The sequence below is a fragment of the Hyperolius riggenbachi genome, chromosome 2 (assembly GCF_040937935.1).
Source record: "Hyperolius riggenbachi isolate aHypRig1 chromosome 2, aHypRig1.pri, whole genome shotgun sequence".
Classification (NCBI taxonomy): Eukaryota; Metazoa; Chordata; class Amphibia; order Anura; family Hyperoliidae; genus Hyperolius; species Hyperolius riggenbachi.
Window position 1 is genome coordinate 219,677,850 of NC_090647.1, and position 15,868 is coordinate 219,693,717.

The following is a 15,868-nucleotide window of genomic DNA, read 5'->3' on the forward strand; positions in this document are numbered from 1 at the left end:
GCTTTCCTCCCAAAACCAAAAAACATGCAGACAAGTTAGCTGGTGTAATACATATTTGTTGGTTGCTATGGGCAACAACACCACACCTTTGTTCGGCACCATATCACAGAACCTGTCATAAATTGACATTCGTCACAGCAGCGGCAAAGAAACTGATAGGCATCTTCAAACTTTAAGGAGTTTATTTGACAAGATAGATATACAGGAGTGTGCATCAGTTATCTTTGTTACATGCTCATTACCTCAGCGAAGGAATCAAGCTGTAGTAGTTCGTTTTAAGCATTTCATGCTCTTGAGCTATTCCTTGTGAATAACTCAGGTTCCTCTTAAAGAGGAGCTGTTAGGTATAGGGTCTCAGAGAAAAAAAACACATATATCAGCCTATGACAGTCGATCCCCCCTGAGCCTCCCAGGGGGACAGCCGTGCCACACAGCTGTCCCCAGTACAGCACTGCTGTAGATCGCAGCGCTGTACACTGTAAATAGATGGAGGTTTCGCCATCTAACAGTCTCCTAATGATGATCGCGGCCATCAGGCGCGGGTGATCTCCTGCAAAACACGCCCCCAGGATTGCATGCTGATTGGCGTTAGGCAGTTCTGGGGCTGCCACCACGTCCACGCCAGTTGGCATGGAGCAGTCGTTAAATAGTTGGAGTGATACCGAAGCAAAAAAAAATATGATATAATGAATTGTATGTGTAGTACGGATAATTAATAGAACATTAGTAGCAAAGAAAATAGTCTCATATTTTTCTTTTCAGTTATATAGTTTTTTATAACATTGCATCATTCTCTAATATTTGCAATTTACACACTACACTCAGCATTCTAAATTATTTCACAGAGCGGGCTAATGAACTGTTGAACCTTAAGGTGCATACACATGCACTACTAAATGCAACGACGGGTCCGCTGGTCTTTAGCCGACAGTATGCGCGTGTGTACGCCAGTGCATACACACGCGCTTACATGCAGACATACATGCGGACATTCTTTAGTCCAATGTTTCGCCTTAGCCCTTCTGGATCCACCCTCCACCAATGCCTGGACTGGCAGGTAGCCGACTACCTGGCCTTAAAGAGAAACTCCAACCTAGAATTGAACTTTATCCCAATCAGTAGCTGATACCCCCTTTTACATGATAAATATAATACTTTTCACAAACAGACTATCAGGGGGCGCTGTATGACTGATTTTGTGCTGAAACCCCTCCCACAAGAAGCTCTGGGACCGCGGTACTCTGGACAAACTGCCACAATGTAACAATGTTCACAGACAGGAAATAGCTGTTTACAGCTGTCTCTAACAGCCAAAACAGCTAGGAGCAGTTACATAACCTGCCCATAGTAAAAATGTCACCATGCAATAAATGTTAGAATGTAAATCGGGGAGAGGACAGATTTTACAATGAGCAAACACTGACTAAATCATTTATACATAATTATGGTAAAAAATGAAGCACTTTTTTTACTACATTATTTTCACCGGAGTTCCTCCTTAAGTGTGGATGTAGACACTGTGAGCAGCGATGAACCCTTGGACTACTGGGTGCGCAGGCTTGACCTATTGCCAGAGCTGTCCCAATTTGCCATCCAGCTTCTGTCTTGCCCTGCCTCAAGCTTCCTGTCAGAAAGGACCTTCAGCGCAGCTGGAGGCATTGTCACTGAGAAGAGAAGTCGCCTAAGTCACAAAAGTGTTCAGTACCTCACCTTTATCAAAATGAATGAGGCATGGATCCCGGAGGGCTACTGCTTGCCCGAAGACTAAATCAGTTCCCACACACAGCATCTCTGCCTGCACGCCGTGTGACTGCCTGCCCCATGACTAAGTCGGTCCCCACACATCATCTCTGCCTGCAGGCTGCTTGACTGCCTTCTTCGCCACCACTAACAGGGTCCAGGACTCCAGGCGGATTCCTGAATTTTTAAGGCCGCTGTGTGTGTACATGCCTGCCTAATTTTTCTGGCTGCACTGCAGCTGCAACAACAAAACAAAAGGCATGTACATGTGCCAATTCCCCTTCGTGATCGTTACCTTGCCACGGTGAAGGGGCTTGCGTATCACAATGAAGCAATGACCGCCGGCTACATGAGTGTGTCGGGGGGGGCACACCCAAGATAATAAGGTTGTTGCTTCATTGTGGACAAACCAAATTCAATCAGCTGGACTGTCGCTGTTGTTCTGTCATTGAGCTACCTCAGCCCGGCGACCATATGGGCTTGAAATCCGTTATCGCCTGCACTCTCGCCACCAGTCCAGCACGGCCGTCACTTCACAAACAGCTGTTTGTGGTGCGTTACACAGTGAGTTTGGTCTGTCAGTGTGAAGCAGTACACTAATTACACTACCTGATTGATGTATACACATGCAAGATGTTTTAAAGAGGAACTGTAACGTGAAAACGTCCCCTGGGGGGTACTCACCTCGGGTGTGGGAAGCCTCAGGATCCTAACGAGGCTTCCCACGCCATCCTCCGTCCCTCGGGGGTCTCGCTGCAGCCCTCCGTACAGCGGTGACATCAATATTTACCTTCCCGGCTGCAGCGCAGGCGCTCTGACGGCTGTCGGCTCCGCAGTAGGCAGAAATACCCGATCGCCGTCGGGGCCGATCTACTGCGCAGGCGCAAGTCTCTGGCGCCTGCGCAGTAGAGCGGACCCGACTGAGATCGGGTATTTCCGTTTACTTCGGAGCCGACAGCAGCCACAGCGCCCCCGCTGGAGCCTGCAAAGGTAAATATTGAAGTCACAGTCCGGTCTGTCGCCGACTGTTCGGAGGGCTGCAGCGAGACCCCCGTGGGACAGAGGACAGCGTGGGAAGCCTCATTAGGATCCTGAGGCTTCCCCCACCCGAGGTGAGTACCCCCCAGGGGCATTTTTTAATGTTACAGAGTCTTTTTAAAGCACTTTAGGCCTCCAATTTAGCATGCAATGTGATTTCTGCCCTTAAAACACTGCTGTGCGTCAAATTCAGATTTTTCCCCGGGACTTTTGGTGTCTATCCCACTCCGCCATGCCCCCCTCCAGGTGTTAGACCCCTTGAAACCCCTTTTCCATCACTTTTGTAGCCAGCATAAATGTTTCTAGTTTTCAAAGTTCGCCTCCCCATTGAAGTCTATTGCGGTTCGCGAAAGTTCGCGCGGACCGAACTTTTGCGGAAGTTCGCGAACCAAAATTTTTGGCGTGTATCTCACTCCTCCATGCAAAAACTCAGATGTAAGACCCCTTGAAATATATTTTCCACCACTTTTGTGGCCAGCATAAATGTTTCTAGTTTTCAAAGTTCGCCTCCCCATTGAAGTCTATTGCGGTTCGAAAAGTTTGCACGAACCGAACTTTTTGTGGAGGTTTGCGTTCAAGGTTCTGAAATTTAGAGGTTCGAGCCATCTCTACAAAGCACCCAGTCTCATGTAAAAAGGCCTAAGTTTACCTACACAACTACCTTGTTTGGACTGATAGAAGTGTATGTGTAACCAATAAGAAAAGATCATCGGCATGAGGAAAAAATGGCAATGCACATTACCAGGTTCAACTATAAAACATAATCTTTATTCAAAACACCAAGACCAAACAATAAATAAAAACACTTAAAATATGGGTCATAGGCCCTGGGGATTCTGGTAGGAACACTAAATAACTATATATGATGTGGTTGATTCAAAAGAGTCAGCCAATTGGACTAATGCTGGGCAGTAACATATGTCTACATAAATGCAGTCACAAGAAATAATATATATCAAGTGACCGGTCTCACTGTAATTGAATCCATATAAATCAAAAAGACTCAGTAGCATAAATGGCTACGACACTCTCTGGACAGCAAAGACATAGCATAATACAGATATTGAATCAGATACTAAACCTCTTGCACACTATGGACAATAAACTGTTAATCTTATACATGTTAAATGCCAGTCAGCGCTCCCAGCGAGACAGTGGAAAGAATTAAAAAAGAGCAAAGTGTTACCTGCCCGTCAGTGTACCCGTGCACACAGTCCCCAGAGCCCCCTCCACACGTATCGCGGCTCCTGCCGCTTTTTCAAGAGGTGCAGATAAGGTGCAAGGTTGCGCGTCTAAATAGTAACGCCGTACGTCCCTGTAAACAGTCATTGCCTATCTTCCATGCGTGGCCACGCATGTGCGCAGTGACGCCGCTCCTCTCCATTGGAGCGAGCGGCGCATCTGCGCATAATAAATCTAAGTCGACAGGAAAGTGCGGAAGTGATAAAGTTTGAGAGCGCTGGCAGCACAAACTGATAGCCATATATACATATATATGTAAAATTGATTAAAAACAGAAATAGCAATACAGGGAAGCAATGAGATCAACAAAAAGGGGGAAAGTAGAGAAATATTATGATGAAATAAAAACGTAAATAAAGAGAACATTAATGTCAAAGATATATAACCCCATCTAGTGGTGACAATACAAAATGTGGCAAAGCTCCATTATACAAGGAAATAAAAAATAGTACATGTGTGGTGATGACTATACAGACACAATAAATATAATGCATCAATTATATAATACAAAAAAAAATATATATATATATATATAAAATCTGTTGTGATAGAAGTGTATGTATCTCTATAGTCTGTACTAGTATTTACACCATCCATTTCTCCAATACAAAAAACTACAGCAAGGAAAAAAAAAACGTGTTTCCTAACACAATAACAACAAAGACCTTTCCTTGAACCTGCATGTCAACACTTAGAAGTTAATTTTTTTTTCATCATTACTGCAGAAATATTCTTGATGTCCCCATAGGGATACAATGGTGCATTATTACTTTTTAAGAAACGGGATTTCAAGGATTTATGTTTTCTTGCTATGGCAACCGAGAAACAATCGGCACGCTCTGCAGACAATGTTTGCAGCTTGTATGATGTTTATTATCTTCTGGATATGTAATAGCTAAATCAATCACATTTACTACCGACAGAAAAAGCAATATAAAAGGTGTATATTAATATGTTAAATGCTGGATGCATGGTACTTGTGCAATTACATGTGTTCTGCTATACACAATGAAGGTCAGTAAAGGTCTTTAAAGGTCTTCAGTGGTGTTTCCTTATTTCATTATCTGAAACAAAACACAACAAAAAATTTGATGCAAAGCAGAACTAAAGTCCGATTTAAAATAAAAAAGACAAATATAGTCATGGTAACAATATTCAAACATTTAAAGGGAAGGTTCAAGCAAAATAAAAAAAAATGAGTTTCACTTACCTGGGGCTTCTACCAGCCCCATGCAGCCATCCTGTGCCCTCGTAGTCACTCACTGCTGCTCCAGTCCCCCGCTGGCACCTTGCCGACCTCGGAGGTCGGCGGGCCGCATTGCGTACATTTTTACGCATTCCTGCTAGTGCAGGAACATTAACATACATTTTTACGCATTACTGGTTCAATGCGTAAAAATGCACGCATTAAACCAGTAATGCGTAAAAATGTATGTGTTAATGTTCCTGCACTAGCGGGGATGCATAAAAATGTATGCAATGCGGCCCGCTGACCTCTGAGGTCGGCAAGCTGCCAGCGGGGGACTGGAGCAGCAGTGAGTGACTACGAGGGCACAGGATGGCTGCATGGGGCTGGTAGAAGCCCCAGGTAAGTGAAACTCATGTTTTTATTTTGCTTGAACCTTCCCTTTAAAGACTGTCTTTTAAAATCATTATTTTCACATATTTGCCCTTAATCAACTCCTTTTTTTCCCTAAGTTTCCTAAGTTTTCTCCTAGGTGATATTATATTATTGTCAGTAAAGTAATACCCATTTCTTGGTTTCAAATAATATATCTATAATAGATATACGCTCTGGGAAGGTGAGAGACAAATATATTATTATTATTTATTATTATTTTTTAGTATTTATATAGCGCCGACATATTACGCAGCGCTGTACAGTGTATATATATATATATATATATATATATATATATATATATATATATATATATATATCTTGTCACTAACTGTCCCTCAAAGGAGCTCACAATCTAATCCCTACCATTGCCATATGTGTATATTATGTAGTGTAAGTACTGTAGTCTATGGCCAATTTTAGAGGGAGCCAATTAACTTATCTGTATAATTTTTTTTTTGGAATGTGGGAGGAAACCGGAGTGCCCGGAGGAAACCCACGCAGACACGGAGAGAACATACAAACTCTTTGCAGATAGTGCCCTGGCTGGGATTCGAACCAGGGACCCAGCGCTGCAAGGCGAGAGAGCTAACTGTTATAATTTAATTAGGCCTCAGTTATTTGGACTGAGTTAGTCAAAAAGGCTTGAGGAGCAGACCTGCCCTTTACGGGGGTTTTCTCTTAGAGAGAAAATCTGCAGTTCTGTCAGCAGAACTAGAACATACCAAGAAGCTGTTCTATGGACAAGGCCACAAGTCTCCCTGACCTGGGCATGTACCGCCACTAGAACAATAAACATCAACCATGTTTTGTAAATATCCACATTCCTGTATGTATGTCAAATGCCTCATTGAATTTTAATCGAGTAGGTGTGTATGATGACACCACGAGTGGGTCCACCAATAGTCTGATCTAGGGGATGGCGAAGATGATGACATATTTAACTCTTTCCTAGTCAGTATTAAAACCTGAGTGAGCTATGGGAGCTCACTCTGCTTCTCACTTTCGCACTAGCTCGCAAGGCTGACTGGGACCTCTAAGTATTTCATTCTTTCCTGTAATCTGATATAATGTATGCTGTACATAGGTAGTTTAGTGTAACGTAGGTTAGAAAGAAGTACCTGATTGACTTCAGCAGGAAGTCTAATCAAGAAGCTTGTAACGCAACATGAAGTCAAGTTATCTCACAGTCTGTGAGACGCAACTAGAAGAAGTTGATGGTGTCGAAGCAAGGTGATTTAGAACAAGATATAACAATGGTGCCGATTAAACCCTGATTAAACACTGTCTAGCAGAACAAGCAGACAGGGGCCGGGGGCCGAAGAAGTTTTCAAGATATTCCACAGCAAAACAAGCGGAGTAGACGCGGACTGGAAAAGCTTATCAAGCTGATAAGTGGTGTGGGTGTGCGGGAGCCGAGCACACGGGCTGCAATTCGAGGAATCAGCGGCGAAACTCTTGGACGTTTAACTTTGACTGCATGTGCACTGCAGGTCACAGCCTAAATTGGATCGCAACCGGACACTCCGGGGCCAGCTTGCAACTTGCTGTGGGAGATATCGATCCACTGAGCCAGTCCAGTGTGGGGACGGAGATAACAGAGATGACACGCTCAGAAAGTTCCGGGGTCCACTCAGTTTCGCGGAGAAGTTGCGGAAAGCTGATGAATTGCGAAGAGTCCGCAGATCAGGCATGTATGATTTACGTTGTTATATGGCGTTATCTGTTTTGTATTTGGCGTTATAACAATGGAGTTGTTAATATGTATATTCTGTGTTAATTGCAGCTTGGAGGCGGCGTGCTTCATTTTTTTTCCTCCTTCTATGTATTTTGTTTTTGTTTTTCTCTCCCTGTCCAGAGACTGGGAAGGATGCCAGATGTGGGGGGGGGGGGGGTCCCCCGCGGCAGAGGGAAACCAACAGTGTTTTAGTCTGTTAGTAGTGGATGGGGGGGAGAAGGGAAGAAAGAGAGGGGAGGGAAGCGAGTGAGAGACAGTGGTGAGCTGTTGTTTTTTTTTTTTTCTTTTCTCTTTTTTCGGTGAGCTGGGTAGACAGGAAGGCACAGCCCTTGTCTCTGGGTGGCTGTGTAAGTAAGTTTATAGCTACAGCTGAGATAATGGGTGAGTTGTTTTTTGTTTGTCTTTCTTCGGTGCGTTTCCAGTCAGTGCTGCTAAAATGTTTCTAAAATGTCTGCATATGTTTAATGTTGTTTAGTCAGTTAATGCGGTTTAGAGTTATGCTGCGCGCTTTAGTGGGTCTGAGTTATGGCTGAGATAAGCTGCAGATGATTTATGTAGAGAGGGAGGTTTCCATGTAGAATTGCAGCTGGGACAAAGTTTTCTCCGGTTTTGAAGACAGTGTGTGTGGCGGAATGCTGATTTTCTTTTCTTTTGGCACTATGTATCGATGCTATGTGTAACTATGCATAAAATGTTTGTTCTGTGTGAATTTGTTTTTTCTCCTAAGGTTTATAGGATCGAGAGGTTGCTATGGGAGCAGCCATCTTAGCTGGCAGTCCAGGACTCAAAATGGCGGCAGTGGAGAGGGCCCGCCCCCAAGAGTCTTGGCTCCCACACGTCATGGCAGGGGGGAGGAGGGGCTGGGGGATCCACGTCACGTCAGGCTGTGCTCGCGGCTCCGGGCAGAGCAGCTGAAAGGGAGGGGGGTAGAAATACAGAGACATTCTACTGAGTATCTCGGATCTCAAAGTATTTCCCCATAGCCTGGGTCCATGGAAAGGAATGCCAGAATACGTGAACCAAGCTATTACTGTAAGACTAGCATGGTCACGGATAGGAAATGTTTCCCAGCTAGGTGCAGGGAGACAAGGAACAGCGCAGATCGGGAAAGGGTCTGTACTGAGTTGCTTATGGGATTATTCCTGTAAGTGGGGCACCTTAATGGGTGTTGCAGCATGAGTTCCCAATAGAGAAAAGGGGGGACAGTGCAGCAAGGGGGTGCCCGAGTTGGAAAAAAAAGGGAGTTGACCAATCCAGGTATCCGTCGCCGCTGCTGCAGAGCGGTAACGTTTTTTTTCCAGGTTTTGTCGGGGACAGGTTCAGAGTGTGACTAAGAGGTCTATGCTGGGCTGGGGCTGTTTTTTTTGTGTATTTTTTTCCGTCCACTGATTGGTCAAATGTGTTTTTTTTTCCAGCTCCTATCAAGTGTAGCACAAAGAACAAGAACTGACAGCAGTTCATGGGGCAATTATACAAATGAAAGAATTGCCATTTACAGAGTGACAGTTTCCAGTGTATCAGGACAGGTTTGCCATACGACTACCTACCAAGTGGGCATTCAGGGATCTGCATACAGGCATTTAATGCTGGAATGCTTAGCCCTGCACCCTGTACCCTGTGTAGTTTCAGTGCAAAGTGCTCCTTCCTACAGGGAGGCAGCCATTTCCAGATGCCAATCTGAGGTTGGAGAACAGCGAGATTCCTGAAATTGGAAAGAGACTAAAACACGAGATTCCTGAAATTGGAAGGAGACTAAAACACGAGATTCCTGAAATTGGAAAGAGACTAAAACACGAGATTCCTGAGATCGTAAAACGACTACAAAAACTGACTGAGCAAAGCATAGTGCAAATTGCTAATGTTTTTCTTTCCCAAGGTGGTGCTTTTATAATGAAGAGTACCGTGCTGATGGTGATCCTAGGTTGCCATTTCGTCCTAGGAGAACGAAGAGAGGACATTCTCATGTATAATAAGGGGTTAATGAGAATGCAAGGCCCAAGCATGTTAATGTTTGGTGAAAAAGGTACTAATCCTTTCACACCTCCCTCCGCTTGGCACAGATGGATCATGCAGGGACGGAGGAAAAGAGCACTTGTGCCAGGTGAAAACAAATTTCATGGCACAAGGTGGGTGAAAGGTCTGAAGGGTCAGGTGTGCGGGCAGTGGGAATTGAATGGCAGTGTAAATCTGCTATTGAATGCCACACTCCCAGAATCGATGCACCGATCCAAAGTTTGGTTAAAAGGTACATTGCAGTACAATGGGTACATGCAAAAGGTGGAGTGTGTGATTCAGAGGTACCTTGTCTTGGTTATCCAGAGTGAGATGGTTCCAGATTGGAGAGGAACGAGCAGGAGGCGTCAATTCTCCTGCCGGAGAGACGCGGGGGACAACATCACACTCTGGAAATACCAACAGAGAGTGCCTCTGAAACAACTATACACACGTAAAGGCTGGGAAGCCGAGGGGTGGTGGTTCTCGAAACAAGAAGTAAAAATCGAGATCGAGCCACATTTCCAGGTGTCAAAGAGGGTGGGGAGAGTGGTCCCGGGGGAGGGAAAGCCAACACAGGGAACCCCATCCACACTACACGGGTCACAACAGGGGACGATATTACACAGTCCATATGCAGCCGCTTATCCTCATGCTAGTGGGGTAAGTGAAGAGGTACTCTTAATTGAAAGATTGCAGAGAGTACAGTCTTCCCAACCTCTGGTACATATTGTGCCTCAGGACATAAGGGGGGAAGAGGTCCAATCAGGACAGTTGGGGACATATATTGTCAGGGAGATGCTTAAAGGAATACTTAAGGGGAAAAAAAAATGACATTTACTCACCCGGGGCATCCCTCAGCCCCCTGAAGCTGGATGGTGCCCTCGCAGCCCCGCTTTGATCGTCCTGTCCCCGCCGGCGGCTACTTCCGGGTTCGGCGACAGCCGCCGACAGGCCGGGAACGCGGCTGATTTTCCGCGTTCCCACTCGCTATATGCTGCTATAGCGTAGCTATATACGCTATAGCAGCATATAGCGAGTGGGAACACGGAAAATCAGCCGCGTTCCCAGCCTGTCGGCGGCTGTCGCCGAACCCGGAAGTAGCCGCCGGCGGGGACAGGACGATCGGAGCGGGGCTGCGAGGGCACCATCCAGCTTCAGGGGGCTGAGGGATGCCCCGGGTGAGTAAATAACATTTTTTTTCCCTTAAGTATTCCTTTAAAGATCCTGTCCAACTGAGATTGGACAAGGGGAGGTATATCGATTTTTCTGGAGAAGGATCTTTTGCATGGAAGCTTCAAGATGTTTGGGTGAACCAATGGAAACGGTGCAACATTCCTTTAGGCACCGCCACTTCCTTAGTTCCCACCTCAACACATGTCTTACACCATGACCTGAGAGGTCAACCTTTTTTGGTGCTAGACGGGGAGGTGAAACGAGTAGAGTTGTCCTCATGCGGGCAATTCTCACAGAGGTACCTGTGTTTGCCGGGGCAAGTCAAATTTAGTGAAGAAGCCTGCAGGCTCAATAACGCAGAATGCGAGGCTACCATTCAAAAGATCCACCCTGAAGCCAAACCGATAGTTCCGGTGGCTGAAGGAAAGGTTTGTTTTTTTAGCATCATGTCTAAGGGATCTGTCAAGTGGAACATATTGGGTGAGCGGAGATCCCATATGGATCCAGTCATCCAGGTTTGATGCCGTTATTTCTCAAATTGTTAAGAGAACTCTTAAGGTCAAAGTTTCACGGGTAGTTCCCATCCTAAAAGAGAACACGACATGGGACAAAGGGGAACAGGGTTTGATCCAAGGCGACCACACTTTGATACAACGGTTAAACAAACAGTACACTAAGTTAGAGGGAAGATTTCACCATGATCCAGGTGATCTTAACGAGGTAGAACACAAAAATAAGCAGGTGAGTTCCAGTCTGACCTGGTGGAAAAGGTTTCCGGTGATGTTCCAGGGACACTCGGACTGGGCCTCTGCAGTTCAAAAGTTCTTCCTACACCCACTGGTCGTCTGGATGGGGATGACAACTTTAGGCATCATTATCCAGGTGAGGTTGCGTGTTAAAATTACGTAAAACAAATTAACCTGGTCAAGAGATTGGTGCCTCATAAATAGTGTTGGGCGAACAGTGTTCGCCACTGTTCGGGTTCTGCAGAACATCACCCTGTTCGGGTGATGTTCGAGTTCGACCGAACACATGATGGTGTTCAGCCAAACCGTTCGGCCATATGGCCGAACTAAGAGTGCATGGCGGAACGTTCCCCGAACGTTCGGCTAGCGCTGTGATTGGCCGAACGGGTCACGTGGTTCGGACCCGAACGCGCTCTAAATGGCCGAACGGGTCACGTGGTTCGGGTAAATAAATACCCGATCCACGTCATTTCTCCGCCATTTGTCTGTGGGTTTAGCTTTGGGTAGGCAGGCAGGGTAGTTCTCTCTCCAGCCAGGCTAGCCAGGGTCCCCCCAGTCATTGTGTCGCTGCTGGGAACAGTAGTACACCGCTCACTCACACTATATAGCATTGTGTTTACTGCCACTCTGTGTACACCGCTCACCCACCACTGTATAGCATTGTGCTCTGTGTCGCTGCTGGGAACAGTAGTACACCGCTCACCCACCACTGTATAGCATTGTGCTCTGTGTCGCTGCTGGGAATAGTAGTACACCGCTCACCCACCACTATATAGCATTTCTGTACTGCCACTGTACTGCTGCCAGTCAGCGTGTACTTTAAGGATAAGTGAAATGAAGAAGAAATCCTGTGAAAGAGGGAGGGGCAAGGGAAGAGGTGTTTCCCCTGACGGTTCACGTACAGGCCACAGTGGAGCACCGAAGAAAACCCACTCAATACCGCCCATGTTGTCCAGGAAATCAACCCTCACAAATCCAAAAGAACAGGACCAGATAATTAATTGGATGACCTCTCAAGCGTCCAGCAGTGGGTTAAGCAGCACCAGCACATCACGCACGAGGTCCGAGTCCTCAGCCAGTTACAAGGGGCCAGTGGGCACAAAGCTGACACAACCGGCAGCGACACCACGCACACAATTGCCAAATAACCAGTCCGAAGAATTTCCTCAGGACACAATGGGGTATTCGCAGGAGCTATTCCCAGCCCAACAAACTTCCACCTTTCAAAGGTCAATGGAACAGCCAGAAATGTTGTGCCCGGATTCACAACCATTTACTGTGGGAAATGCACCGCGCAATGAAATGCAAGGTGAGTCCGAGGACTTTGAAACCCAAATCCCAGAGCAAGTTGGGCAGGAGGGGTTTCAATTGCAGGAGGTCGGCCGAGAAGATCTGGAAGACGACGTTGGAGTGAGCTGCGCAGAGGTTGTTCTGGGGAGCTCTACTCCACGGCGGCGGCCTACAATCACATATGACGAGTTTGAGGAGATGGAAGAGGAGGGTTTGGACAATGTGGACAGAGACCAAGATTTTGTATGTGAAGGAGAACATCGCCGTCGTAGCAGCACAGATGAGTCTGTTGAAGAACCCACTGCTGCACGAGTTCGCCTTGTGCCACAAGGTAGGCGGCGCGAAAATTCAGGCACCACAAGCGTGGAAGTTCAAGTGAGACGCAAAAGAGGCGCAAACAGAAATCGCCAGCAAGGCAGGTGCTCCAAAGTCTGGCCTTTCTTTGAAGACTGCAGTGAGGATGGTACCATGATGATTTGCAAGGTGTGCAAGACCCGCCTGAGCAGGGGGAAAAATATTAACAACCTCTCCACCATCAGCATGACCCGCCACATGGTATCCAAACATCCCTCTCTGTGGGACAGGGTACCAGCAATACTGCCTCCCTTGGGGTCACCAGACTCACCACCAGACCCTCCTCAGCAGCAGCAGTAGCCCAGCCATTGCGTGGTTCACAACAACATTCACAAACATCAGACGACGCTGACACTGTCACTTTCCGGAATAGTGCTCTTGAGGTCTCCCAGTCTTCATCAAACACAACAACCAACAGCCCTTCAGTGTGCAGCCCTACAGTTCAGTTGTCTGTCTCGGGGATGTTTGAGCGCAAGAGGAAATTGCCAGCAAATGACCCCCGGGCCGTGGCACTAACAGCCAGCATAGCCAAGCTTCTGGCCTGCGAAATGCTGCCATATCGAGTGGTGGAGACAAACAGCTTCAAGGGCATGATGTCAGTGGCCATCCCACGTTAGGTGGTTCCCAGCCGCTACCACTTTGCGCGCTCTGCAGTGCCTGAATGGAAGAGCACGTGGTCAGCAAAATACCCCGAAGCTTGAAGAATGCCGTTGCCTGCAAGGTTCACCTCACCACTGACACCTGGACGAGTGCGTTCGGCCAGGGTCGATACATCTCCCTTACCGCGCACTGGGTGAACCTTGTGGAGCCTGGCAGCGATTCCTCACCTGCTACGGCGCGGGTGTTGCCCATGCCGCAAACAGCTGCACCGCCGTCCCTCCCACTGGATAACAACAGCAGCCAGGGCCGGATTTACAACTCAGGAGCCTGTAGGCACAGGGGTTCTGGCGCCCTAAGCCCCGCCTATAACAGGCCACACCCCCAATGCACACCCATTTTGTTTTTACTTGCTTGTTTTTTTTTCTGCTGGTGGGGACGGTTCAGGTGAGGCATGGGGGAGGAAGGATTAAGGTTATGCATGGAGGGTTTTGTGTTGGTGGGGATAGTTAAGGTTAGGCATGGGGTAGGAAGGGTTAAAGTTTGCTGTTCGGGGGGAGTTATGTGGCAGCAGGGATGGGTTAGGTTAGGCATGGGTTGGTTAAGGTTAGCCTTCAGTAGTGTGAGGGTTCAGTGTGAGAATAGGCTTAGGTTTCGCTATAATAAAATATCAGTATATTACTATAAATTTTTACAGTTTAATAGTAAAATATTGGTAAATTTACCAATATTCATATTTACTATCGGGCTAACTGGGCGCTAAAATTTTCAGGCACTCTTTGTTGACATACTCCGACCTCCCAAACTGCTAACACTCGCTTGTCCGCCCCACTCAGTCTCCGTAGATGGTCAGCGAGATACCCACAATTCTGGACGCATGCAGGCTATCAAATTGCATGCCTAGAGACAGCACAGAGGCAGCCATGAGTCATCAAATCTGAGGACACTACCAGACGGTCAGTAAGATTTTTCGCTGACCATCTGGTACTGGTAGGGTCCTTAGATTTGATTGCTCATCATGGTTGTACTGTCTGTAGGCAGCAGGGATGTAGACTGTGGGACACTAACCTAGCCAGTGTCGGACTGGGAGCTGGAAAAGCTGAGAAAATCCTCTTGCTGGCCAAGCAGCAGTAATTAGCTGTTGCTGCTCACAGTGAAAACTTGCTGCAGGTTTCTATTGGGAGTGATAACACAGGGTTACTGCTGCTTGGCCAGCAGGTGGATTTCCTCAGCTTTCCACCTCCCAGTCCGACACTGAACCTAGCTGTCACTGTGTGTGACGCTGGCTACAGAGGACAAGGCGCGATCGTGATCTGAGTGGGCATGGCATGTGGGGCTGTCAGTGATCACGCTTTCAGCTTTTCAATTGTGAAGGGGGACATTTAGTAAACTGCCTATGCTCCATAAGGCACCTGTAGGCTCGTGCCTACTGCCTACAATGCTAAATCCAGTACTGCAGCCAGTGTACAAAGTGCAGCACAAGGCACAAAAAGCCTCCATGGGGAATTTGTAGCGATAACAAGGTAAACAGGGAGCAATACCTGACACATTAAAATGACCAAGAAAACCTGAAGGTAGTCATACATCTTGCAATGATGGGCAGATTCGACCAAGAGACAAATCCCTCTCTCAGTGGCGTAGCTAAGGAGTTGTGGGCCCCGATGCAAGTATTACAATGGGGCCCCCCCCCCCCAAGCACTCTATACATAGCAATTGATACGGCGCACCAAAACTTGTCAATGGCAACTACAGTGTCAGAGGAGCAAGAAGGGGATGGGGAACAGTTTGTTAATAATTACCACTATTCAAAGTATCTATAGAAGTGATTATTATGAGCACAGGACCAATAGAGAGCTAATACTGTAGTTGAGGGAGGGCTCTGCGGGGCCCCTCTGGCGGAAGGGCCCCGATGCGGTGGCTACCTCTGCAACCCCTATTGCTACGCCCCTGGCCTCTCTAATTGAGTCTGATTAGAGAGATTTGTTGGCTGCCCATACACTGCAGGCCGATTCTCGATCAATTTCAGCATGAAATCTCCCGGGAATCAGCTGCGTCCGCCGCTGCCTCCCTAGTGTATAAATGTACGTGTGCGTTTATACATTACCTGTCCTGTGTGGCGATGCCCATCCGTCTTCCGAATCTGCTGCCTTTCCATTATCCCCAATTCCCCATACATGCTGCCGCCATGGCGTGTGAAGTCAAACGCCAGTGTGCTATGCGCCGGCAACATGTATGGGGCTAATGAAAAAGTGGCGGATTTGGAAGACGGATGGCGCTGCGACACAGAATAGGTAATGTATATGTACAAGTACATTTATACATTGGAGAAACAGT

The 15,868-nt window shown here is 47.0% G+C and overlaps 1 long non-coding RNA gene across 1 annotated transcript in view; it reads right to left on the reverse strand.

The window, feature by feature from the left end:
* Nucleotides 1–4,884: 4,884 nt before the first annotated feature.
* The window catches only part of LOC137546121 (uncharacterized), a 64,208-nt gene continuing 53,224 nt past the window's right edge, over nt 4,885–15,868 (reverse strand). The window contains exon 3 of the long non-coding RNA XR_011026179.1: nt 4,885–5,084. This is a non-coding gene — a long non-coding RNA (uncharacterized lncRNA). The remainder of the gene's footprint in view (nt 5,085–15,868) is intronic.